The 24864-nt window shown below is 42.0% G+C and overlaps 1 protein-coding gene across 2 annotated transcripts in view; it reads left to right on the top strand.

The window, feature by feature from the left end:
* Positions 1-24864, top strand: part of elmo1 (engulfment and cell motility 1 (ced-12 homolog, C. elegans)) — a 107642-nt gene that overhangs the window by 16778 nt on the left and 66000 nt on the right. The window contains exon 1 of one of the 2 annotated variants that reach the window (XM_062409204.1): positions 17776-17950. The exons of the other annotated variant lie outside the window; for it this stretch is intronic. The gene's annotated coding sequence lies outside the window, so the exon portion shown is untranslated. Of the gene's footprint in view, positions 1-17775; positions 17951-24864 lie in introns of those variants that run through there. 2 annotated transcript variants of the gene reach the window in all.

Raw genomic sequence — 24864 nt, 5'->3', positions numbered from 1 at the left:
TATATTTCCCAATGTGGCAATATTACGAGAATTTTTTACTGCTCAAGTCGTATATAGACCAAAGTGTAAGAGAACAAGTTGTGTATTTATGAAGGGTTATGAGTCAGACTACTTGGTTTGGTGCAATGACTTCTTTCTCTCCACTGGTTGCCTGGCAACTTGTCTCACTCTGTTTTTTTGTTGTTGGGATTAAATCAATTGGATTTAACATGCTAAATAGTGAACAAACAGATATGAAAGATATATCAATCTTTTCATCAGAATCACGGCAGAAATACTTTTTTCCTATAGTTTAGTTTGCTGTATGAGAAGGATTCAGACATGAGCCTCTTGTAACTTGTTTTCCCTGTTGTTAGCTGAAACCCTGTCATTAACTTTTTATGTTTCAATAATGATTTATGAGAAATGTCTTTATAAAACAGCATATTACCAGTGTAAATGTACACCGAAATAACTGCTTCCATGGTTGTCCGCACGACGATTATATCCATACGCCGCCACTGTTTATGAGCGGTACCGACTCCAGTCTGCTCCTTTCAAACACCCAGGCTCGTCTTTCCAGCTTCTTCCCGACGGTCCAGCTATGTAAGTTGATTACGCCAAAGACCCCACGGGCCTGCAGCCAGACCAGCCACTGTGGAGTCTGCAGAGCGCCCACATAGCATCGCTGACATGCTTATCTCCCTTACCCGCATCTTTCCTCTCTGTGAAGCTGAGGTAATTTAAGGTTTAGAAACCACTGTTATCAGCCTCAGAATTTAATCTGGGGTCCCAAAGCGTTCTGGTGAAAACGTGATGGAGAGTGCAGACATTTTCTTAGGAGGAACATTTGTGATGGTGCCGTGTCTTTCATAGCAACCCGGGCTGTATTCATTATGCAGTAAATCCCTATTCCTAAAGATCTCAGCCTGCTCACCACAATACAATAGCTGCTGATGTCTTATTTGCTAATTGCACAAGTCAGCATGCACACAACACGGTTCACCGATTGCTCGAATCCAGCAGCTCCTGCAATGTTAATGTTTCCAGCTGCTGCAGAAATTCCCAAGGTCTGGATCAACTTTAGAAAGATTGGAGCAGACAGTATTTCTATAATTTAGTCCTCCTATATACTGTACGTGTCAGTTTGGAATAAATACACCGCGGAGAGTGGGTGTTTAACCTGTATTGGCTGTTTCCGACAGGGCTGCGAAGCCTGAGAGCAGAAGGTCACACTCACATACTGGCTACACTGGCTTTGTAAGGACACTCGTTGACATAATGTATTCTCGAGCCACTTATCCTAATTTTAACAATCGCAACTCAAAGGCCAACCCCTACCCAGCCTAATTAACCTAATTCGACCCCGGTCTGCCTTGGTCGACCGGGGTCAAGCAGGCTGTACCGGTCATGATCCCGCTGCAGGTTCACCATCAGGAACCCTGTTACGAGATTGACTTCCTCTAGATTCCAGTTTGATCGTCTTCTCAGCGCTCCGACTCTGGCGGGGCCGATCCGAGGACCTCACTAAACCATCCAATGAGGAATAGCGATGTGTGTACAAAGAGGAGGGACTTAATCAACACCAGCACATTCCCCATCCATTTATTCCCTTTATAATGATCCAGGTTCTCCTGCAGGAGCTCGGTTCAGCTCAGTCTTCATTATTCGGTCTGAAATTTGGCAGCAAAACAAGATTGTGTCCAGTGAGTTTTTCTTATTTGTACTAGCAAAGTGCAGCTGTTAACAAAAGAGAAACTATCTTATTTTGTTAGCCTAGAACTTGTTTCCGGTTACTGAGTTATCAGAGTGGGGCATTGGGTATCACTCCTGCTACTGATGAAAGGTCCAGGTTTTGTGATATTTACAGAATGTTTTAGTTGTTATACTGTGGTTTATTAATGTTCTTAGGCAGACACAAGAGGCACTTGTTTATTCTGTTGTGTTGATTCTTTGTTTTCTCTAGAGGTTCAGATGCACTGGTCCATTACTATTTGAACCTCAGTATCTAGGGTTTAAAATTTGTAAAATTATAGATTATATGCATATTGTTATAAATTTTCAGTCAGTTGAAATAAATCTTGAGGAGAAACATTTTTGGTAGTTTTCTGTCTGTATAGACTATAAAAAGCACTTTAGATTTTTAAATTTGGTACTTGTACTTTTACTTTTTATACTTAAGTAAATTTCAACACCAGATACTTTTAATACTTAAGTACATTTAATATGAGCTAATTTAAGACTTTTACTCAAGTCATTTTTCTGACGGGTGACTTTTACTTTTACCGAAGTCACTTTCAAGTAAGATATCTGTACTTTTACTCAAGTATGGCTTTCAAGAACTTTATACACCACTGCATTTACATCACAAGGACCGAAGTGGACAGAGACACCTTTTTAATTCACCTTTACTCTTACAATAACACCAATCTAATTCTACACCTAGACCCAGTTTTAACCGTCCCTTTAACCCACTGGCCTTGTGAAGGTGTTTTGGAAAGGGACGATCGGCCAAAATGTCCTCACTCCATGAGGTCCTCGCTCAAAATGGTCCTCACTATTTCCCAGCTCACACCGTTGCACTCAAACACACACACACTTGTCCTAATTGTCAGTAAAAAGGCTTGCAAGGTAAACATCTAATTGTTTTGCCTCCTGTTGTGAAGCTCTCACTACAGACCTTGATGCTGACTGATAGAGTTATGTAACGTGGGAGGATTGCATGTTATTTTTATATCTAAAGAGAAAGGAGATTGTGTGTGAGACCGGTGCACGTAGCCTATTGTGTTTCAGGTTAGCCGGGCGATGGAGGGAAAAAAACCAACATGTGCAATCATCACCTTACATAATGCTCTTGAATACACAAGCCTAAAGTGCACGGGATGAAAATATACACACTGTGTGTTTAATGCAGCAGATAATGTGTCATAAGCACTTGGATATCCTAGAATATCATGTCATGAGTTGGATGTGATCAGTGATGAACCTTATATGGGAACAATGTGTCACCTTGTTTGTCTGCCTTTTAATTACGTGGAAATACAGACAAACAAACACAATGAATTCAGTCATAATCAGACACGATTTCGAGATAATGAGATAATGGCTACCGGCTTTAAAACACAAAACATTTCACCTGTATTTATGAGCAGTGTTGTGTTTTCTCTGACTTTTTAACACTGTGTGTGTTTGTGCACATCTATTCAGTATTTTCTGTCTCATCATGTTTACTTAAAAGAACATTTTTGGGGGGGAAATTTGTTGCCATCACTATTTGCATGATTAAACTGAAGCTATGGCTGGCAGCTGTTTAGCTCTGCATTGTATTAAAAGTGTAAACATCCCAAGGTTGGATCTTGTTTGTTTAATCTGTAATCCAAGGTGTAAAGAGTTGTGAGAAATTACATATCAGTGAGCTTTGGAGGCGAGATGGTTTAGCCATCTTGGCTTGGGGAGAGGGGGGGCAAAAAAGTGCTGGTGCTTCTCTGACTGTGACATATACATTGAGGTTTATTTAATGAACACCATGGATCACTGTAGACGAAGGAAACGAAAGATAAAATGTCCAAATTTATTATGAACTGTTATTAAAGCAGTAAAATCTCAGCATGGGTAAACGTGAAATGGCATTTTTTGTCTCGGGTTCACTCAATATCCAATTAAGTGTGTTATAAAAAAATAAGTGGGAGAATCAAAGACACAACAGCACATCAGCCTGTCTGAGCATGTACTTATTATTATTGTTATTGTTGTTATTGATTTTGGAATCCTTAACTCTCCAGGACGATAATTCAAGGATACCTGCACAACCTGAAGGCAGCTTCCGACCCGATTAACAGCGTAGCTCTGCCTGAAATCTCCTGCAGTGAGATGGGCTCAGGAGTGGTCCAATTAAGAATCTGCTTGGACTACAGCAGCTAGTGTACCTATTATCTTTGCCTCTGTGGTCCCCTCCGCAGGACTGATGCTGGAAAGTCGACTTCATTTCCCCGGAGAAGTCTGATTATTAACTGTTTGTGTGCAGATGATAGAGAGGAGAGATGATGTCACGTTACATTTGCATTTACACTATTTCTGCGGTTGAGTTCTCACAGTGCTTCATTTGCGATGGCCCCTCAATCTCTGTTGTTTCTATGATTTGCCACCAGCACATGTATAGATGGGGGGGGGGGGGGGGGGTGCTGTTGTTTATTATGATGAGGATGATCTGGACTCTGAGCTGTAATTCAATGGAGATCATCCGCCCATGGGATTGGTTCTTAATCACATATGACCCGTGATAATTTTATTACAGGTTGCCCACCAGTAAATCATACCCGCTGCAGACTTCCTCATTAGACTCTAATGAGTAGGAGATCTGTCCTGTTCAATGTAGGAAATACTGGAACTTTGTATATCTGCAGCAGGCTAATGGCTTGTGTTTAAATCACATTCATAAAGGCAGTACTGAATGGTAGCTTATTGCAACCAGCTGCAGGTCGTTTTGGTTTATTTTTTGCAGGATATTCTGAGTGATCATACACCGGTGTACATGATGCGTTGTTTAGAGAGACGAGGTGCAGTTCGGAAGATAAAAACATGGCCTATATTTCCGGTGTCTGCTCAAACCACTGGAGTGAGCGTTGAAATGCATGGATCATAAGCGCCTCAGCTTGATGATTACAAGTAAGGCATGTTACTGCTCTTCAAGTGGAATACATTTGAATGTGGTTTTGAATAATAGATGATCCCCTGAGGCGCAGAATTATCTTTGACTTACAGCCTCCTCTGCAAGCCGACTGTGGGAATGTGCACATTTCAGTTCTTGTTTTAGGAAAAGAAATTGGAGCGGTGGGGTTATGAAACACTAATCGACCGAATGACATCAATCGCCCTCTGACATTATTCAAAATCCAAATTAGGATTTGTTTTTTTTTCTTATCCAGAGCCAGCACACAGTAGTAATGTGGGCCAGTGTCAGAAACGCAGCTGACTCTTGAATAGTACAAACCAGAATGACCTGCACCAGAAAACCTTTGTTTTCATGACTAGTCAGGCTTTTGTTGCAGTGATTGATTATCTCCTGATTAGGATTTTAAAAACTAGAATGAGACTCAAAAGCACTTTTCTCCTGAGAGCACTTCCGCTCCCTCCATGTTTTTTCTGTCTCAGCTTCTTAACCTGCTAAATCCACATTTTAAAGCAGCTAATATTAGCCTGACCCCTCGGTGTGAGAGTAGTCGAATAGAAGCATGTTCACCTATTGATGACAGCTGCGACCTTCCACCCCTGACTTAGGCCTTCTCTGATTGGTTAGTAGGGTGAGACTTGCTTTAGAAGAATTAAGAAGGGAATGTATCTGCACTACTCCACTTACAGATATGTGTTCAGAAATGTTTTTCAATAACAAAAACGTAACTTACGGTAACTTTTAGTTTAATATTTAAAAATAGTTGGAATGAGTCAAATAGATATTTCAGTTTTTTTTTTGAGGTTCCACATTTTTGTCTCTCTAAACCTTTACAGTATACAACGCCCGACATTATATCCTATATATTTTTATGTACACTGTTACTTACATTTACATTTTTCATGTCTTTTATAAATAAAACAATTACCTCTAAATCAACGTAGCATATACGATTCTGTGATTTACCCGTCAATCTGAGAATCTCCATCCTTCTCAGTTTCAGCGGTGATCATGCCTATTGTTTTTCTTTCAAACGTTGCTTCAGCACAGCCAGTCTTGCATTATAAGGCTGAATAGCTTCTGATTGGAACAACATACATCGGGAAAAGCAGCTGTAGTCAGTTTATCGCCCAGACAATCTTCGGCTCCGGAGAAGATGCTTTTCAGATCCGCTGATTAGAGTTTGTAAAAACCCGATCAAATGGCAAACACGGTGTAAACAGAGCATGTCATTCTTGCAATGTGCTTTTCCAGAAGTGATTTGATAATCTGTTCTAAACACCCGCTCATTCGATTTTAGTTTTTTGAAATTGGCTGTTAACAGTTGGCAGTTTCACACCATCACTTGTCTGAATGTCCCAGACATTGTCCTGTGGTTGCGATGTCTGGAGCTTGGTGGGTTTGGCAATATCATTTCAAATGACACCTTTTTGTCTGTATATGACCAAAATTGTTGCACTGCTTTAAGGGAGTGCAATAGTGTTGTACCCAGACATACACGTTTTGAATTTTGGCGGTAGTTGTCTGTAGAGGGAGTGAAGGAGGAACATGGTGCAGCCTCCTGCACTGAGGGTCAGTCAGGCTTAAGGCGTACACACACTCGGGATGTCCTCGGGGGAGCGGAGACAGTTTGGATGGATTATTGAAGCTCTGACATGGAGTCCCCGCTGAACTCTCTGACTCAGCGCTGTTGGCTCTGACGGACAGCTGTTTGGAGCTCGCGCAAATATTTTTCTTTGTGCAGCAAGGACTCATTCTAGCGTATGACGCTGCAGCTTTCACAGACTTAAATCCTTTTCCCCTTCCATCCTCTGTCCCTGACTTGTTCTCTGTGTGTGTTTTTGTGTGTGTTTGTGTGTGTCTGCAAACTGCACAAGCAGCACCATTCATTGTCTGCTAATTGTTCATCTTCATTTGAATCTGAATTCACCTCTAATGTCCTATTGGGCAGGTGACACCAACTCAGGCCAGTTCAAAGCCGGATGAGATTCACTTGAGTCCTCTTCACACTTCATTAACAGCTGAACATTATAACCAATCTCTTTGCAAACACATCCTTCTGTGTCCCTAAGAGAAGCAAAATAAGGTCATCAGATTAATATCAGCATCATAAGACCTTTAGTTTGTCAAATCTAGTAAAGCCATTGACGTGTCTCTTTAAAGCAACATGAACCAACTTTTTAATCTTAAAATAGCCCCCTGGAAATTAGATTGATGATTCACTGACTTGGAATCAGGAGATAAAATGGGGCCACTTTCATTCCCACTCCTCGCCCCAGATGGCTGTCCGTGCTCTTACTTTGGTGAGTAGGTTTCGACCTTCAGTCAGATGACTGTAACTGACTGATAGTCGTGGCTTAAATGGCCAGAATCAGTCCCAGCAAGTTCAAGAGTAATGGTGAGCTGTAGATTGGCTGAAGCGAGTGAGAAGTTACTAATAGCAGCTTTTATCTGCAATATTCAGTGTGGAATTTTTTTAAATATTGACAATAGAATTGAACGGCAGCTCTTCTGGTTCAGGAAGCCGGGGATCATGGGTGAGCGTACACAGTCAGAGCTCCACTCAACACATTGATAGACATTGTTTTTTGTCGACATGGAAAAATAATCGCTCAGACACGGAGCACAACAATCATATCGTTTGACTGCAGAGGGCGCTGTTGCTGAAGTTGTATGGTGTTGCTTAAAATAATTTCATACATGTGCTTGTATATGGTCCCAGGATTTATCCTCCTCAACAGCACAGAGCGAAAGATGGGGCTGTATGTCAGAATGACAGTTTGGGGTTTGCTCTACCAGCGCTCCCAAATTTTCGCTGTGTTTACTGCCTTCATGTCTGTCTCTGTCTACTCAGCCCCTAAACCTGTTCCTGCTGATATATCACCAAAACTAATAGCAATATTCTCAAGTTAAATTAATTGAGAGTGTAGAGTAGTGTTCAAGTCAGGGCCAGGCAGGGATGGCTCCATTCAGGCCCATTTTAAATACGCTGCAGTACCTACAGTACCTGCCAGGTGACCTCACTTCACTCATGATGTAACGTGACAAACTAAAGCTGTCTGTAGGGTTCTAACTATTGCTACTGAAAAAAAAAATGCAGTTATCAAGATGAAATTGTGTGGATTTCTGTACTTCATCCTGACAGAATAGGGAGTCCTGTAAAATATTTTAAAAAGTGTTATTGCTACATGAGTGAGAAACTCACTGAAACATGGTGACATGATGAAAAATTTCAAAACATCGGAAACAAATCTGTAACTGATATAAAATTCTGAAATGTTTCACTTGGGATCTACCGAGATAGGAAAATGTTTTCATTGATTATAGTGAACATTGGGAATCAATTTATCCAGAATTTCCAATATCTGTTGACAGTATAATATGCCAATTTCGATACCACGGTAAAAAAAAATCTAAGATACCATTTACTTGAACATGAAACATGAATTTTACTTTATTAAAATATTTGAAAAATATAAAAATGTCATTAGACATACAAATCATGTGCAATAGAACATAGCACAACATAATAAATTGCAATTTATTGTCAAAGTGCAACAACTAGTGTCCCTAGACACATTCCAGACTTCCAGGCATATTTTCAAAAGGTACTGTGAAAAAACTGTGCAAAACAAAGCTCCGCCCCTCTGACATGCTCAGAGACTCACACAGTGAGATCAGAGCTCATTCACGTGAGGCAGCCGCTGACTGACTGTCTGGCAGCTTCTTATCAGTGGAAACAGTGAAAACACAGAGTTTCTCTGGTCTCAGCTGCTCAGAGATCAGCGCGCAGCTCCAGAAGAGGCGCAGCACCGATGCTAACAGCTGGCATCGGCGCTCATGGTGCTTACGGTGCTTAAAAAAAAATGGGCATCGTCGGTGTTCTGTTATTTTAGTATCGAAAGGAGTCGTAAGTATCGGTTCTCGTGACATCTCTACATCAGACATGAGACTAATCAGCAACATCAACTTTGCAACAAGGTAGCAGCCCTTTAAAAAATGTTATAACTTTCTTCATCATCTTCTTTGGGCGAACTCGTCTTCTCTTAGGGGCCGATGGCATGTCGGGACTGGAGACACACTCACCCGGAAAGTTCTTCATAATCTTCTTTCTGTGGCTAATTTCAGCATCACCTTTGGTACTTTTTTTAGTGCAAGAGATGTTCTCACCACGGCCACCTCTTGCCCTTTCAGGTGATGCTTGGGCCTTACTTGTGTTGGGAGATGAGTCGTTTCTTTTTTTCACCCCTACTACACAAGTTTTATTGACTTTTGAGTTGCATCCTGACGATGGGCGAACTCGTCCTCTCCTAGGGGCCGATGGCGTGTCGGGATTGGAGACACACTCACTGGGAAAGTTCTTCATATGCTTCTTTTGGGGTTTAATTTCAGCATCACCTTTGGCTCGTTTGTCAGTGGAAGAGAATTTCTCACCACGACCACCTCTTGCCCTTTCAGGTGATGCCTCAGCCTTACTAGTGATAGCAGATGAGTCATATCTTTCTTTTACCCCTACTACACAAGTTGTATTGCCCTTTGCAATGCATCCTGCCAATCGGCGAACTCGTCTTCTCCCAGGGGCCGATGGCGTGTCAGGATTGGAGACACACTCACTAGGAAAGTGCTTCATGGTCAAGAAAGGATGTCGCAGAGCTTCGCTTGGGTCGATTCTTTTTTTTGCATCGAGATGCAACATCTGTTTCAGCAGGCTTAAAAAGGCCTGCGTGTCCTCATTTTCAGCCGCACCTGGGCGAGTCACCACAATGTCATCAAGACTGGCAAACTGCCCGGGCTTCTGAATCGTAGGGGACGCTGGGCTCCCCTTGCTGCTCTGCGAGGGCTTTGTGCGTTTCCCTCCTGGTACTACACACTCCTTGCAGCAGCAAAGTTCCTTCAGGCTCCACAATTGTTTTTTGGTATATTTTGTCTTTGTAAAAAACACATTGGTGTACCTTCCAGAATTCAGCAGGTTGTCATTGGGCTGACCATTTATCTGTACCAAGTTCTTCATGGCCTGATATTTGCAAGTCCCTAGTTTATACAGACATGTGCCGAGGTACAGGTAGGCCACAATGCAACCGAGAGCCCACATATCCATGGCCTCATTCAGAGGAAGTCCCAGCATGACTTCAGGGGCCCTGAAACCAATAATCTGGAAATTATGTCCAGTTTTCAATTCGGAGACCCGAGTAGCCATGCCAAAATCAATCAGCTTCACCTTTGAAGGCTGTCGCTGTTGATCCACCAACATTACGTTGTTTGGCTTTATGTCTGTATGCACCAGACCTAGGCTCTTCAGGGCAGTGAGTGACACCAACAGCTGCTTTGTGATTGCTTGAATCTCAGACAGAGGCCGCCCCTTGCCCCCGGACATTCCAAGCCAATCAAACAAAGTCTTATCCAGCTTTTCAAATTCCAGAAGAATTTGATCACAGTGTGTGTGATGCCCGTTGAACCGGACAAAGTTGTTCTTGTCTTGACCGATCTCCCGGAGTTTTTCCAGAATATCCAGTTCCTTTTGGCCTTCTGCTTTCGAGACAAACTTCAGAGCCACAATCTCCTTAGTGTCCATCTTTAAGCACTGTTGAACTATTCCAAAACTTCCAGAGCCCAGTTTGTCCAGTATGCAGAATGCATTGGATAATGCTGGCACACGAAGAAGTTTGACGTCATCAGGTCTTTTCTTGTTGTTTGAATCCATTATTGTTTTAGCCATTTTAGAGAGTGTATTGGCAGGTTCCAACCAACAACAAATAGTATAATGGAATATACTGCTATCTAAGCTAACAGGTGGCGACTACCTGCCTAATCAGTCAAAGGCTTTTCTTAGGTTGCAAATACTTTTCTTTGATAAAAGCGATTACATTAATACATCATAAAGAATAAACCCTTTATAGATGTCAACTGTTGTTTTTTTAAAGATCAGTTCATCAGAGGTTCAAGACTTGTCTATGATCTAAAGCACAGGTTCTCAACCTTTTTTTCAGTGATGTACCCCCTTAGAAAAAAATATTTCAGCCAAGTACCCCCTAACCAGCGCAAAGCATCTTTGGTTGAAAAAAAGATGTAAAATACAGTGCTGTTTTATTAAACTTTGTAACTAGAAACTTTCAAATTACAATTTCATCAAAGTGCAAAACCTTTCTCATTTGTAGTGGTCTCTCTTGAACAATTTGGTAATAAAAAGATATAAAAATAAACAGAGACTTATTAAAAAAGAAATAATTATCTCAATTATAAATAGAGATTTTTGCACATCCAGTAGCTTGTACACTTAACACATCACTGACATACATACATAAATCACATACGGAGAACAAATTTACAGATACAGGAATGGAATGCAATGATGTGATTGTGTCAGTGTCCAGTAGGAAAGTGTTATGGTGCTGCTGCAGTGGATAGTACAGTAAAATATAAAATGTATATATATAAAAACAGCAGAAATATATATATAAGAATATGTAGTGGTTAAGTCTGTGCATGGGGCTAGTATAGCCAGTAAAGGGATTGGATAGTGCAATAAAATATCAAATGTATATATGTATAAAAACAGCAGAAATATATGTTAGATAAATATCTAAATATATAAGAATATGTAGTGGAATGGTGTTGCTTTAAATAATTATAATAAATAATTTCATATGTAAACTTGTGCTGTATGTGTTGTGATTCTTGCCATTTTCCAAATATAAAAGCATCACATTCCTTTGTGTGTCTCCTCATTCCCTCAACCTGTTCCTGCTGATATATCACCAAAAACTAATAACAATATTCTCAAGTTAAATTAATTGAGAGTGTAGAGTAGTGTTCAGGTCAGGGCCAGGCAGGGATGGCTCCATTCAGGGCCATATTAAATGCGCTCCAGTACCTACAGTACCTGCCAGGTGACCTCACTTCACTCATGATGTAACGTGACAAACTAAAGCTGTCTGTAGGGTTCTAACTATTGCTACTGAAAAAACAAATGCGGTTATCAAGATAAAATTGTGTGGATTTCTGTACTTCATCTTGACAGTATAGGGATGCCTGTAGTATATTTAAAAAAAGTTTTATTGCTCCATGAGTGAGAAACTCATTGAAAGATGTTGAGATGATAACAAATTTCAAAACATTTGAAACAATTCTGTCACTGATATAAAATTCTGAAATGTTTCACTTGGGATCTACCGAGATATGAACATTTTTCATTGATTATAGTGAACATTGGGAATCAATTTATCCAGAATTTCCAATATCTGTTGACAGTAACACATTTTGATGCACTGTGGGCTCTGTGTTTATTTTATAGGTCAGATATGAGTCTAATTGGCAACATCAACCTTGCGACAAGGTAACAGCCCTTTAAAAAATGTTATAACTTTCTTCATCATCTTCTTTGGGCGAACTCGTCTTCTCTTAGGGGCCAATGGCATGTCGGGACTGGAGACACACTCACTGGGAAAGTTCTTCATAATCTTCTTTCTGTGGCTAATTTCAGCATCACCTTTGTTTCTTTTTTTAGTGCAAGAGATGTTCTCACCACGACCACCTCTTGCCCTTTCAGGTGATGCTTGGGCCTTTCTTGTGTTGGGAGATGAGTCGTTTATTTTTTTCACCCCTACTACACAAGTTTTATTGACCTTTGAGTTGCATCCTGCCGATGGGCGAACTCGTCCTCTCCTAGGGGCCGATGGCGTGTCGGGATTGGAGACACACTCACTGGGAAAGTTCTTTATATGCTTCTTTAGGGGGCTAATTTCAGCATCACCTTTGGCTCGTTTGTCAGTGGAAGAGAATTTCTCACCACGCGCACCTCTTGCCCTTTCAGGTGATGCCTCAGCCTTACTTGTGATAGCAGACGAGTCATATCTTTCTTTTACCCCTACTACACAAGTTTTATTGCCCTTTGCAATGCATCCTGCCAATCGGCGAACTCGTCTTCTCCCAGGGGCGGATGGCGTGTCAGGATTGGAGACACACTCACTAGGAAAGTGCTTCATGTTCAAGAAAGGATGTCGCAGAGCTTCGCTTGGGTCGATTCTTTTTTTTGCATCGAGATGCAACATCTGTTTCAGCAGGCTTAAAAAGGCCTGCGTGTCCTCATTTTCAGCCACACCTGGGCGAGTCACCACAATGTCATCAAGACTTGCAAACTGCCCGGGCTTCTGAATCGTAGGGGATGCTGGGCTCCCCTTGCTGCTCTGCGAGGGCTTTGTGCGTTTCCCTCCTGGTGCTACACACTCCTTGCAGCAGCAAAGTTCCTTCAGGCTCCACAATTGTTTTTTGGTATATTTTGTCTTTGTAAAAAACACATTGGTGTACCTTCCAGAATTCAGCAGGTTGTCATTGGGCTGACCATTTATCTGTACCAAGTTCTTCATGGCCTGATATTTGCAAGTCCCTAGTTTATACAGACATGTGCCGAGGTACAGGTAGGCCACAATGCAACCGAGAGCCCACATATCCATGGCCTCATTCAGAGGAAGTCCCAGCATGACTTCAGGGGCCCTGAAACCAATAATCTGGAAATTATGTCCAGTTTTCAATTCGGAGACCCGAGTAGCCATGCCAAAATCAATCAGCTTCACCTTTGAAGGCTGTCGCTGTTGATCCACCAACATTACGTTGTTTGGCTTTATGTCTGTATGCACCAGACCTAGGCTCTTCAGGGCAGTGAGTGACACCAACAGCTGCTTTGTGATTGCCTGAATCTCAGACAGAGGCCGCCCCTTTTCCCCGGATATTCCAAGCCAATCAAACAAAGTCTTATCCAGCTTTTCAAATTCCAGAAGAATTTGATCACAGTGTGTGTGATGCCCATTGAACCGGACAAAGTTGTTCTTGTCTTGACCGATCTCCCGGAGTTTTTCCAGAATATCCAGTTCCTTTTGGCCTTCTGCTTTTGAGACAAACTTCAGAGCCACAATCTCCTTAGTGTCCATCTTTAAGCACTGTTGAACTATTCCAAAACTCCCAGAGCCCAGTTTGTCCAGTATGCAGAATGCATTGGATAATGCTGGCACACGAAGAAGTTTGACATCATCAGGTCTTTTCTTGTTGTTTGAATCCATTATTGTTTTAGCCATCTTAGAGAGTGTATTGGCAGGTTCCAACCAACAACAAATAGTATAATGGAATATACTGCTATCTAAGCTAACAGGTGGCGACTACCTGCCTAATCGGTCAAAGGCTTTTCTTAGGTTGCAAAGACTTTTCTTTGATAAAAGCAATTACATTAATACATCATAAAGAATAAACCCTTTATACATGTCAACTGTTGTTTTTTTAAAGATCAGTTTATCAGAGGTTCAAGATTTGTCTATGATCTAAATTACAGGTTCTCAACCTTTTTTTCAGTGATGTACCCGCTTTGAAAAAAACTTTGTAACTAGAAACTTTCAAATTACAACTTCATCAAAGGGCATAACATTTCTCCTTTGTAGTGGTCTCTTTTGAACAATTTGGAGATAAAAAGATATCAATATAACCAAAGAAAGAATTAATTATCTCAATTATAAATAGAGATTTGTGCACATAAAAATAATTATCAACTTAAAGTGCCCTCTTTCGTGATCATAACAAAGACATGTTCTCAAACTGAACTTACGAACTTAATTTGAAACACTTCTTCACAAAAAAATTATTATCTCAATTATAAATAACGATTTGTGCACATACAAATTATTTACAACTTAAAGCACCCTCTTTGCTTATGCATTTATATTTCAGTGAGAAACTTGTGCTTGTGCTTCACTGAGGATCTTGATCAGTCTTGGTGGCAGGGAAGCAACTGCTGTGGTCAAGCTCTTCTCCAGGCACAGTCTGTTTCTTTGCTTTGTTTTGATAACAGTCATTGCAGAGAAGGAGGCCTCACATAAATATGTTGAGGCAAAGGTTAGTAGCTGCTCCAAAGCTTTTTGTCCAAGGTCAGGGTGCTCCTGCTTCACACACACACAAAACTGGGCAAGTGTGGATGTGGCAAACTTCATCTGGAGGTCACGGTCAGATGACACTTCCAGGAGCTTTTCCTGATAAGTGATCGGTAGCTTGCTTCCGTTTGCTACAGACAAGAGAAATGGGTTTCTCACCCAATCCAGCTGTGCAGATTTCTCCTCCATGTCAGGAAAGAAGAAATGAAAATCTTGAATCAAGTTGGTCAAATGGCCCATTATGACCGACTTGACTGGAGCTCTGTCCACATCCTTATCCAATTATCCACCTGTGGAAAGCAGGTGAAATCCCCCTTTGCAGAGGCCCTTCTCCACAGCTCTGCTTTCTTCAGGAAGCCACCCACCTTGTCATACAGGTTTAAAATTCTGAAGTCCTTGCCCTGCAGAGACATATTCAGTTCGTTCAATTTTGTAAAAATCTCAGGTGGCTTACCAACGTGAATTGCATGTTTGGTCTTGAGATGCCATTGATGATGTGCTAATCTCTCCCCACAGAAAAAACACAAACCCTTCGGTGGGTTCAACTCGTGGACGTAAATCCCATTAAAACATATTCTTCTGAATATTGATGGAATTTTGCCGGCTCTGGTTTCGCCTTCTTTGGCACTTGTCCCTCCGTGTTTTCAGCGGCATTGCTGCGACGCTTCAACCACGACTCCATTGTTTGGGTTTTCAAGGCGGCAGTGATGACAGGTGATGACAGGTGGCATGTGCCAGGTTGGGTCAAACCATCGGAATGGGGGAGACTCTGGGTATTTAGGATAATGAAATTGAATATTCTACTGAGTATAAAATTCAATTGATGAACTTAGTCTTATATTTGATTGAATATTTATTAAATAAAAATTTGTAAAGGATTTTTGAATGAATGCTAATTAAAATATATTTAAAGAGAATCTTGCGTACCCTTGGAGTACTTTCAAGTACCCCCAGTGGTACGCGTACCCCCATTTGAGAACCACTGCATTAGTGATACAGGTCCTCTAAACTTTTTCTCTTCCTCAGCTCTCAGTTGCATTCAGGTTTCAGTGAGCATCTTGCCTCACGGTCGTCTTTCTCTAACATTCAACGACTCATTAGGGATATGATATTATGATATGTTTCTCTTTGCTTGTTTACTTTACACTGGTATTGCTGCCTTGAAGTGTTTGCGTTACTTGGTTACTTGTTTTTCTGAGGCCCTCTGGGACTCTGAGTCGGAACTAAAAGTCTGGGACGTTTGGTTTATGAGGCTCGTATGAGGCAGAGTTGACCTCAGCCTGGGTGGAGTAAACATCTGTTTTTGTGTGACACTGCACTTGGAGACTCTCAGACTCTGAAACGAAGATGTCATCGCCCTGCTCCAACGAGTAAGCGTCTCATCTGGGCCTTTAGCCTCTTAGGTCATGATCAGTGCTCTACTTTCTTTCCTTTTTTTTTTGACAGCAAAAATCATGTGAGTCACTCTGCCGGTGCTTGTTGTACACTCCTAGATTTGTTGCATCAGCAGTGACTGTGTGGCGGTATAGAGGTGGAAGTGAAAGTGGTAATCACCTTCAGACGACAGTATTACATGCGTCACTGAGTCTAGCTTGTCTGTGGTAGTGACAAAACGTCAGGTTAATGTGTGTATTCTTGAAGAAGTCCTCCCTGTAGCACTTACTTGGCTGGATGTCTTGGAGCTTCGTCTGCTCTGACTCGTGTGGCACACTGACTATCGCTCGGGCCTCACTGGCTGCGACAGGGTCCAATGTGCAAAATGCATAATCTTTCTTTTTATTGCTGCGCCCATGTTATCAGGTTAGAGCCGCCACACTGAGTTGTGCCCATTTTCTCTGCGTGCCGCACGGAACATCAATATTTGCAACTCTTCCTGTAAATGCTTCAAAGTAAAAGCACTCTAGCGTTTCTGTTGACTGAATCCAATTAATTTCTTTTAACAAGTTTTTTTTGTTGTAATTGTGTTTATTGCAGGACAGGACGTAAAACGTCTTTATCCTGTAGTGTGCTGGCATTCACTTGAGTGCGTAGACCTGCTTTCATTCAATTAAAAGCAGTCGTCATACGAGGAACCTGGAGCAGCTCTGCAGCAAATATGCAGCTGACACACGCTCCCTGTGTAAACAACAGACGCTCGCGAGACGCAGCAGATCAGCGTTACAGCAGTCACGCACTGCACACGCTACCATTGTGGCCCGGGCGTGACACACGGGTTGAATTATTTTCACTGTAAATCATTAAATCAGGAGTTTAACATTTTTGGGAAATCCAATTATGGATTGCACGACTGAGACGACACTGTCCAGCGAATCTGAGGCTGCAGCAGCCAAGGGGTGATTAGCGTAATGATTGAAATTAGAAAGAAACAGTGAGAGAAGCTCTAAATAAAATCCTCCCACATGCATTTCTAAAGCGCAGTAGCAGTCTTTTTTTGTTTACTTTCGTTCTTTTGAGGAGATTGATTCCAACCTTCTGTCTTAATACTTTAACTGAAATCTGGGGACTAGAGGGACTCTATGTGCAAATGGTAGTGTCCGTTTTTCTCGACTAACTCCACATTTTTGAGTAAGCCCATTTAAGAGCACAGCAACAACATGTCTGGAGAATTCACAGAGAGCGAGTGGGCATTTTGATGATATTTCTATCAGGTGATGGATGAGACGTTGGAAGAATAAAAAGTTCTCAGGATGGAAAAGAGGTGTCACACATGATGAAGATGTCAACTTGGAAACGACAAGGAGATTTCAGATGTGCTGTAAACACAAAAGACTGTTACCTCCACAGCGTAAATCATGCGTCATGTCCTCCCTCCTGCGTGCTCTACCCAGATGCTGTCGCCTGAATGTTGCGGAACACGTCAATCTTCTTCATCTGTTCATCATATATGAAAAGCAAACTCCTTAAAATGTCCAGAGCACATTTTCCTAACATTTTCAGAAAACAAATGTGTGAAATCGGCTGTAGGACTGATTTCAGAAGGTGGAGAACGTAGACCCCATATGAGATATAACTGCCAATTATGTTTTCATTCACAGCGTTGATTTGTTTGCTTTATCTTTCTTCACATCTTTACCTTAAACCTTAGACTCCAGCCACGTCTTCCCGCTCACTTGTCGTCTTCGCTTTGAATTTTGCCGCTTCCTTCTCACTCGTAGACCCGTTTCCTCTTTTCTCGACAAACGCCTACTTCCTCCTTCAGCCTGTCTCTCTCGGCACTCTCTTGGTCGTTGTTTTGCCTGAGGCGAGACGGTGCACTGACAGTCGCGAGGCATTTGTCTGTAGCTTATGATGCTGAGGAGATTCCACCTACAGTCAGACTAAACTTGAGAGGTCAAGAAAGATATCGGCGCGAGAAACTCATTGATTGCGAGAGAAAACACAAGTTCTTCGGGTGAGTCCTCACTTCTTTGTGTTACTCTCACTTCGTGCCCCACAGGATGCAGCAGGCCTCAGGGTGAGGCTCCGTGCACTCTCCTGCCTCCTCTGTGTCACCAGTGGGCAGTCACATTGTGGTTCGATGTTTGCAGCCTGGAGTAACACACGTCTTGTTTTATACTCTACATGCTTCTTGGCTGACTCGACACTGGACTGATTTTTTTTTTCCGTATTTAACCAGAAAAGAATGGAAATGCCGTCGCGAGGATGTATGTTTTTAAGACACTCCAGCGTTGTGGCCTCGTGGTTCTGATGGGATGGAAATGTGGTGTCAGTAGTTTAGGATTCTGAAAAGGATAAAGAGCGCATACTTACACAGCTGATAAATCGGCTATGTTGGAAAGTAATTACTTGGCAGTATGAAGGTTCTTTCACAATCCACATTATGGATTAGCTGTGCGCCTGTAGCCCTAACTTTGCCTCGTTTTTTTTTCTTCCTCTGGCGAGTGTCTGCTTTTGTGGGGGTTTTCTCGTGTCCTTGTCTCCTAACGTTTTGCAGAATGCCATCCAAGTGCCTCTATACGTTCCTGACTCACTTATTCACCACAAATTGCTGGCTTGCTCTGCTTGTAACTCACTCTTTAGGCTCAGGCTTTTGCCTTGTTCTGCAATTTGCCGTAGCTCTATGCTTCACCCGTTTTCCTGTGTGTGCAGATTCTGATGCAAGGACACACAAATAGTAGATTCCCCTGTACATGTGCTTCTAAAGGGCTCACGCCTGTGCTGGGGGTCGGATGTCTGCTGATGTAGAGACATGTCACCATCCGCTGGTGTCAACGTTTGACAGGATATCCTGGTTACAGAGGTGCAGCGAGAACTAGGGCGGCTTTGTCACAGAGAGAGAGAGGCCTGCTGAGCGGCCCAGCATGAATCACGCAGAGAGAACTCGCAACTTTAGGAGGTGCCGTACTGAGTTCATGAAAAGTATCTGGTGCTTTGTGATTCCAGTCTATGATCTTGTGTTTCTTTCTTGTTATTGTGAATATTGTTGCATCTTGAGGCTCTTGGAGTTCCTGCCATGGTTGAGTGCAGAAGACATATTTCTAAACCCTGACCTCAGCCTTCCCCCTTTTCCTTTTGTCTTCCTCCTTTTATTTGTAGCTGTTTTGTCAGCCCTTTGTCTTCGAGCCAGCAGTTTCCTGTGTGTGCATCTGTGTCTGTGTGTGTTTGTGTGTGTGTGTGTGTGTGCGTGTGTTGGGGAACTGGGCATAACACAAGCATTTTCATCCTCTGCTTCTGCCTTTTTGTTTTTTGTCTTGACACTCTGGTGTGTTTTTTGTGTTATTATTCTCTATGAGCAGCACTTGTGCACCTTGTAGATACTTCTGCACTTTCAAAATTGAGTAACAAACCTTGTGATAAGATAGAAGTTAATATTGAACTAGAACGATACTCAGTGGAGCACATACCTCCACCACGGCCCCACAGTCCCCTTGTGAATCCAGATCCTGATTTTTGTTACAATCTGTATCAAATTGCACAGACACACAAATATCAGTCCTCTAAACGGGTCAGTTTATTCTCCAAGAGATTAAGGAAAATTATTAAAAACACCTGATCTCACAATGTTAAAGAAAGTGGAACAGAAATTCCTGGATCAAAAAAGTATTGTTACATCCACTATTGAGTTTTGGATCGTGATGATTAAATAATATTGAATAAAAGGGATTGTGCGAACCACTGTTCTATCTGGACTTCTTAGAGACTGTGTGAGGTCTGTGCATCTCTGTCTTACACACACCTCTCCTCTAGGCTGTAACATGACCTCCTTGTGGCTCGTGTGTCTGTGTGTGTGTGTTAAGGCGTCACGCTCTGAGCAACAATAACTTGTGGTTCTCTGCACCCTGTCAGTGGTCTTTTGTCTCAGCTCTCAGATAAAGGATCACACACACACAGATTCACACGCACTCTCTTACACATACCAGGGCCCCCGTGGCAAGGCGGGGCCCTTTGTAGAGGCATCGGGTGAAGAGCCAGAAAGGCTCCTTTTGAAATTCACCCCGTGCATAGGTTAATACAGACACACCCACACGCAGATGTCTGCATATATGCCTATATAGGTATGGAGTTTCTCTCCTATTTTTATTCAAGAGCACGTTTATCATTTTAGGAGGATTTCACTTTGAGGTGTTGTTGTGCTTTCCCTCAAAACCGTGCTGTTTCTCTCAAATAGTCAGATTTCCTGTTAAAAATGGTTTGTCTCGGGATGAGCAACCTGTGCTTCGGTTTGAGTTCACTCAGGCTGGTCTTCTGTTTGCTCAGGGAACTTATGCTCTCAGATTTCTGCACTTCCATTTGTGAAATGACCCTGACAAAAAGTGGCATCTAGCTGTGAAGTTGCATATTGCAAACTAATACCGAAGATGCACATTTGTATAAATAATATTTTTGTAGTCTTCGTGATTTGTTGACATTAGAGTTCTTATTTAGTATCCCTCCATCTAATGAGAAAACTGACTAAGTACTGTTAAAATATTATTCTATTATACCCGTAGTATAGGAGAACCTACTTTGTAAAAAACCATTAGACCCACTGAAGAGCCGGTGTTAAGTTTGCATGTTCTGGGCTACTGCAGAAGCTTATTCTAAGGATATGAAAACACTGGGATTCTGCTACATCCACACTGCTACATTTAATTTGAAAATGCACCAACTCAGCTTCAGATAAACCTGTGTCCACCCACAAAATGCTCCTGTCCTCGTTTTAGTTTGAGAACTCCAGGGTTTGATTTAGTTTGGCCGGGTAGAAACTGAGAGGTTTGGACACGATGATGGAAACACTCTCAACCGTTTCGGTCACAATTTCACTGATTCATCAGGCTTCTATCGCTTACCCACCAGTGTATAACGCAGCATGGAGAATCAATTACAAGCTTTGCTGACCCTGTTTACAAATGTTGTGCACTTAAAATCGGCATTTTAAAATAATGCAGCTGCTTATGTGCGTAGGAGACAAGATATTATTCCAGCAACTCTTGTGTAGATGGGCTTGTGCGTACCCAGTGTACATGAGAGGTCACATGATGTGCATTTTCAGGCGTGTTAGTATGGACGGGGTTAAACCTGATACTGAGCCAAAAATGCTTTATTGGAAAAAAAGACCTTAGTTTGAAAAAACAGATATCACTGGAAAACGTAGTATTATTGTATGTATAATTTTCATGCCATTATACACTAATAAAAACTAGTTTATGATTTTTATATTCCATTATAGTCCTTCAAGGCAGGATCTATGGCAGGATATTTGTATTAAACTGCTTTAGTTTTAGTTAGACGTGAGTTAAATGAGAGATTTCATCATGTAATCGACGGGTGGAGCGGTTCTGGAGGATCCCAGTGTCTGAACTGTGTTGTACGTTTCAGGCCAGGCAGACTGCTTCAAATGAAGTGGCAATTAAATGCAAATGCCTGAGGTCATCTCCTAAAATTTAAACACAGACAATTTAGGGAATGTGCCAACAAAGACTTTCCTTTATAAGCCTGAGGTTCATCAGGGTTGACATTGTAAGAAACTGCTGCCTCATGTTCTCTCCCACCATCAGGGTTCCTGCTAAAAGGTCCCAGGAGGAGCAGAGTGGGAGAGGCTGCACTTTAGTTTAGATCACGTTCCCCTTGATATTCATGCTCTAAGTCTGTTTGTCTCCCCCCATCCTCCTCTCTACGGCTCTATAAGCTATAGTTTTAATTAAAAGAACATCAAAGTGTAAAAAATCCTTTTGAAAAAAAGCAAATAGACATCATTGTGTTACAATACAAATTATTTTCGAGAGGTTCCCATTAGAAGGTGGTGTTGATAGATCAATTAACATCTGGAAATAAATTATATATTATATGAAGGGTGCAGGTGTAGAAAATAATGATTTGATTTATTTTCTCCAACCATTACTTGCTTATTACTTACATGTATAGCTCTGGAAAAGTCGTTCTTCATCTAACTTCCAACACTCTCTCTTTTTTTCTATCCTCTTGCATGTTTTATTTTGCTCTTTTATCTTCGTCCCCCCCCCTCATATGTCTCAAACTGTTTTCCTCCTCATTATCCGTCCTTATCCGTGTCGTTTATATTCTTTCAACTTTGTGAGGGGGCAGGAGCCAATCCCAGCAGACATTGGGTGACAGGCCAGCGTGTCGCAGGGCCAACACAAAGAGACATATCACATTCACACCTTCGTGGTCAAGTGAGAGATTCCAGTTTTGGACTTTCGTTGTGCTTGCACGTTTGTGTTGCGTCAGCGCCTGACAGTGGCCGTGCTCGCCGCTTGGATTTCAAACTGGAGAAGAGTAAATGGGAAATAAAATCCACAACCACATGAACACCCACCAGGTTAGCCAGCTGCCTCTGGCTCCGCATATCAACGTGATTCGGACATGGTGCGATTGATGCTTTCGTCCCAATCAAAATTAATGAGCAGTGTTTCCGTTGATGCATCCAACACATACGTGTGAGTCCATGAGGAAGACAGCGTAAATGAAAATCCCACATGGAAATGAACTCAGATTCATACCTAGAACATTCTTGCTGTGAGGGCAAACCACTGTTCCACAGTGCCGCCCTCTTCATTATACTTTTCCTTCATCACATAACCTTTTACTTTAGTCTACCTCTCTGGTCATTATTTCACTTTAACCTTCTTCACAACCTTCCTCTTTCATTTCTCACCTTCATCACTGCATCACCTGGGTTTCTTCCCCCCTCCTCCCTTCTCCCTCCACAGATGATGTGACCCTCAGATTGCTCATCATGAATTATTGAGGTGAAACCCAGCACTCTTCTTCTTCTGCTGCCCAACAAATCACAGGACTTCTCTCCCCCTCCCTCCCCCCACTCTGTGTTTCCTCTCCTCTTTCCCCCTCTCCCCTGTTTATTGATGTTTTTGTTCTTGGCTTTCGACCTCTGGCAGCGGATCAGGTCGCAGGTTCCTGAGCGTAACATGAGATTTAGTTTATGTACACTCTTTTGCAGTTAATCTGTTAGAATGATGGGCTACTGTAACTAAAACTAATCCCTGCAGCGGCACATCGCTCTCTGGTTACGGCAGGTGTTTGAAGACACATTGAACAATTACAACCTTGCTGATCCACTAGATCCAGTTAAACGAGTGGTTTGATGGTTTTGGCAACGTGTTATTGCGTAAAGCGTAAAAAGTGCAATCACGCCAGCAGCCGGATTTTAAATGCCTGTTAAACCAATGATTGGACATGGTGTGGAGCAACTGGTTGATGTTCTTTTTCATCATAATCCGGAAAAGATAATTTGTTCTGTGGAGAAAAACACTTAGTAGAGGGGAAGCTGAAGATGTCAGATAAAATAAATGCATGCGTGAAGGAGGAGAGGAAGGAAGCGAGGTCCCATCCTGACAAACTGACTGGAGCGTTCTCCTGGAAAAAGAAAGAGATGGAGTGAGTTCTGTGTCCCGTTGGCCTGTTTAACCCTCTGGCAGAGGGAGAAATAAACCCAGCGCTCACTCGCGCTCGCACTGAACCATGTTGCAGCAAATCACCTGCTCTGGTGTGATGAGTTCTGACAGCAGCGAGCTCGATAACAAGGTTCCATTTACAGTGTGAGGAGGCTGCGAGGAGATGCCAGAGCAACAGATTGATACGCAGGCCGTAGTAAACACTCACTGACGACATGGGGAGGATACATGGAGACAAACACACGCCTGAGAAAGTCGGCTGTTGCAAGTGTGTGTCCACTGCAGGAAAAACATGTTGATCCAATGGGTGCTGCTCATGGCGGTGTGTTAAACCGCTGTGTCTCTCAATTACGGTTGAGACCATTTTCAAGGGATTTACGGTGGTGTGTGTGTGCGTGTGCGTGTGTGTGTGTCTCAGTCCAATCAATAAGCTTCAAGGCCGTCCATCTCTGAGTCATATAGTTCTCAGAAGATGATGACAAGGTGCTCGGAATACACACACACACACACACACAGACACACAGACACACAGACACACACACACTGTCGTTACTGGAAAACCCAAACCCTTATTCAAAAGGACTGTGACTTCACACACAGATTAACTTTCCTCTCTCCATTGTAAGGGATCATTTATATTTATCTCAATTTGTGTCGTTATTTTCTGCTTCTCTCTGTCTGCATTGTTTTCACCAAATGAATTACTGAGATACGGGAATATTGAAGCATCGCTAATCACAAAAACAGACTGGGCCAGAAAAACAAGCCATTAGACAGATATATAAAGCAAATTGGTTCTGTCAGATGATCAGAATCACATTATTTAGAGATAATAGTGAAAGTAAGTCGTCTGAAATGTTAGGAATAATCCGTCGGTGGCAGGGAAACTGTTTCTGTGCACAAAAACTAAACCAGTTGAACCAGTCCGAAGTTGGGACGTCAATTTTAATTAAGAATTTGATCAATTCAAAAATGATATATTTGCCTATATTTCTATATTTTCCAAATCAATGACAACAGGATCCTTAAATTGTTTCTTTAAAGAATTGTGACCAGCAAACAACACCGTGTGGCTGGGTTAAGTATAGGTCATAAATCCCATCTCCTCCATGTTAGTGGGTTGTACTAAAAAGTCAAAGTGTTTTTCATCATTTAATCTAGTTCTTATCAAGCAGATTCTTACGTAAGTTTGGTTGCAATAAGTTATTTGAGGCTATAAAGATGAAGTGACGTGACTCTTGATTGGTCAAGGGTATGTATTGACAGGACTTCGCTACTGTGGCTTCCTCTTATGATATGATGCTGCTCAGACTCTGCTCCGGTTCTAATCACACGCGATGGCAGCATACGGCTGGATTTCTGGATAGTGGGAGGAAATGAAGACGCGTCGTCCATCTTTGTGTACAGCTGTAGCTGGAGGATTCAAATCTGTGTACAGAGTAGATTACTATTA

This window comes from Platichthys flesus, chromosome 17 (genome assembly GCF_949316205.1).
Source record: "Platichthys flesus chromosome 17, fPlaFle2.1, whole genome shotgun sequence".
Taxonomy (NCBI): Eukaryota; Metazoa; Chordata; class Actinopteri; order Pleuronectiformes; family Pleuronectidae; genus Platichthys; species Platichthys flesus.
Note: the sequence above shows the minus strand (reverse complement) of the source record. Positions and strands in the feature narration are given on the sequence as shown.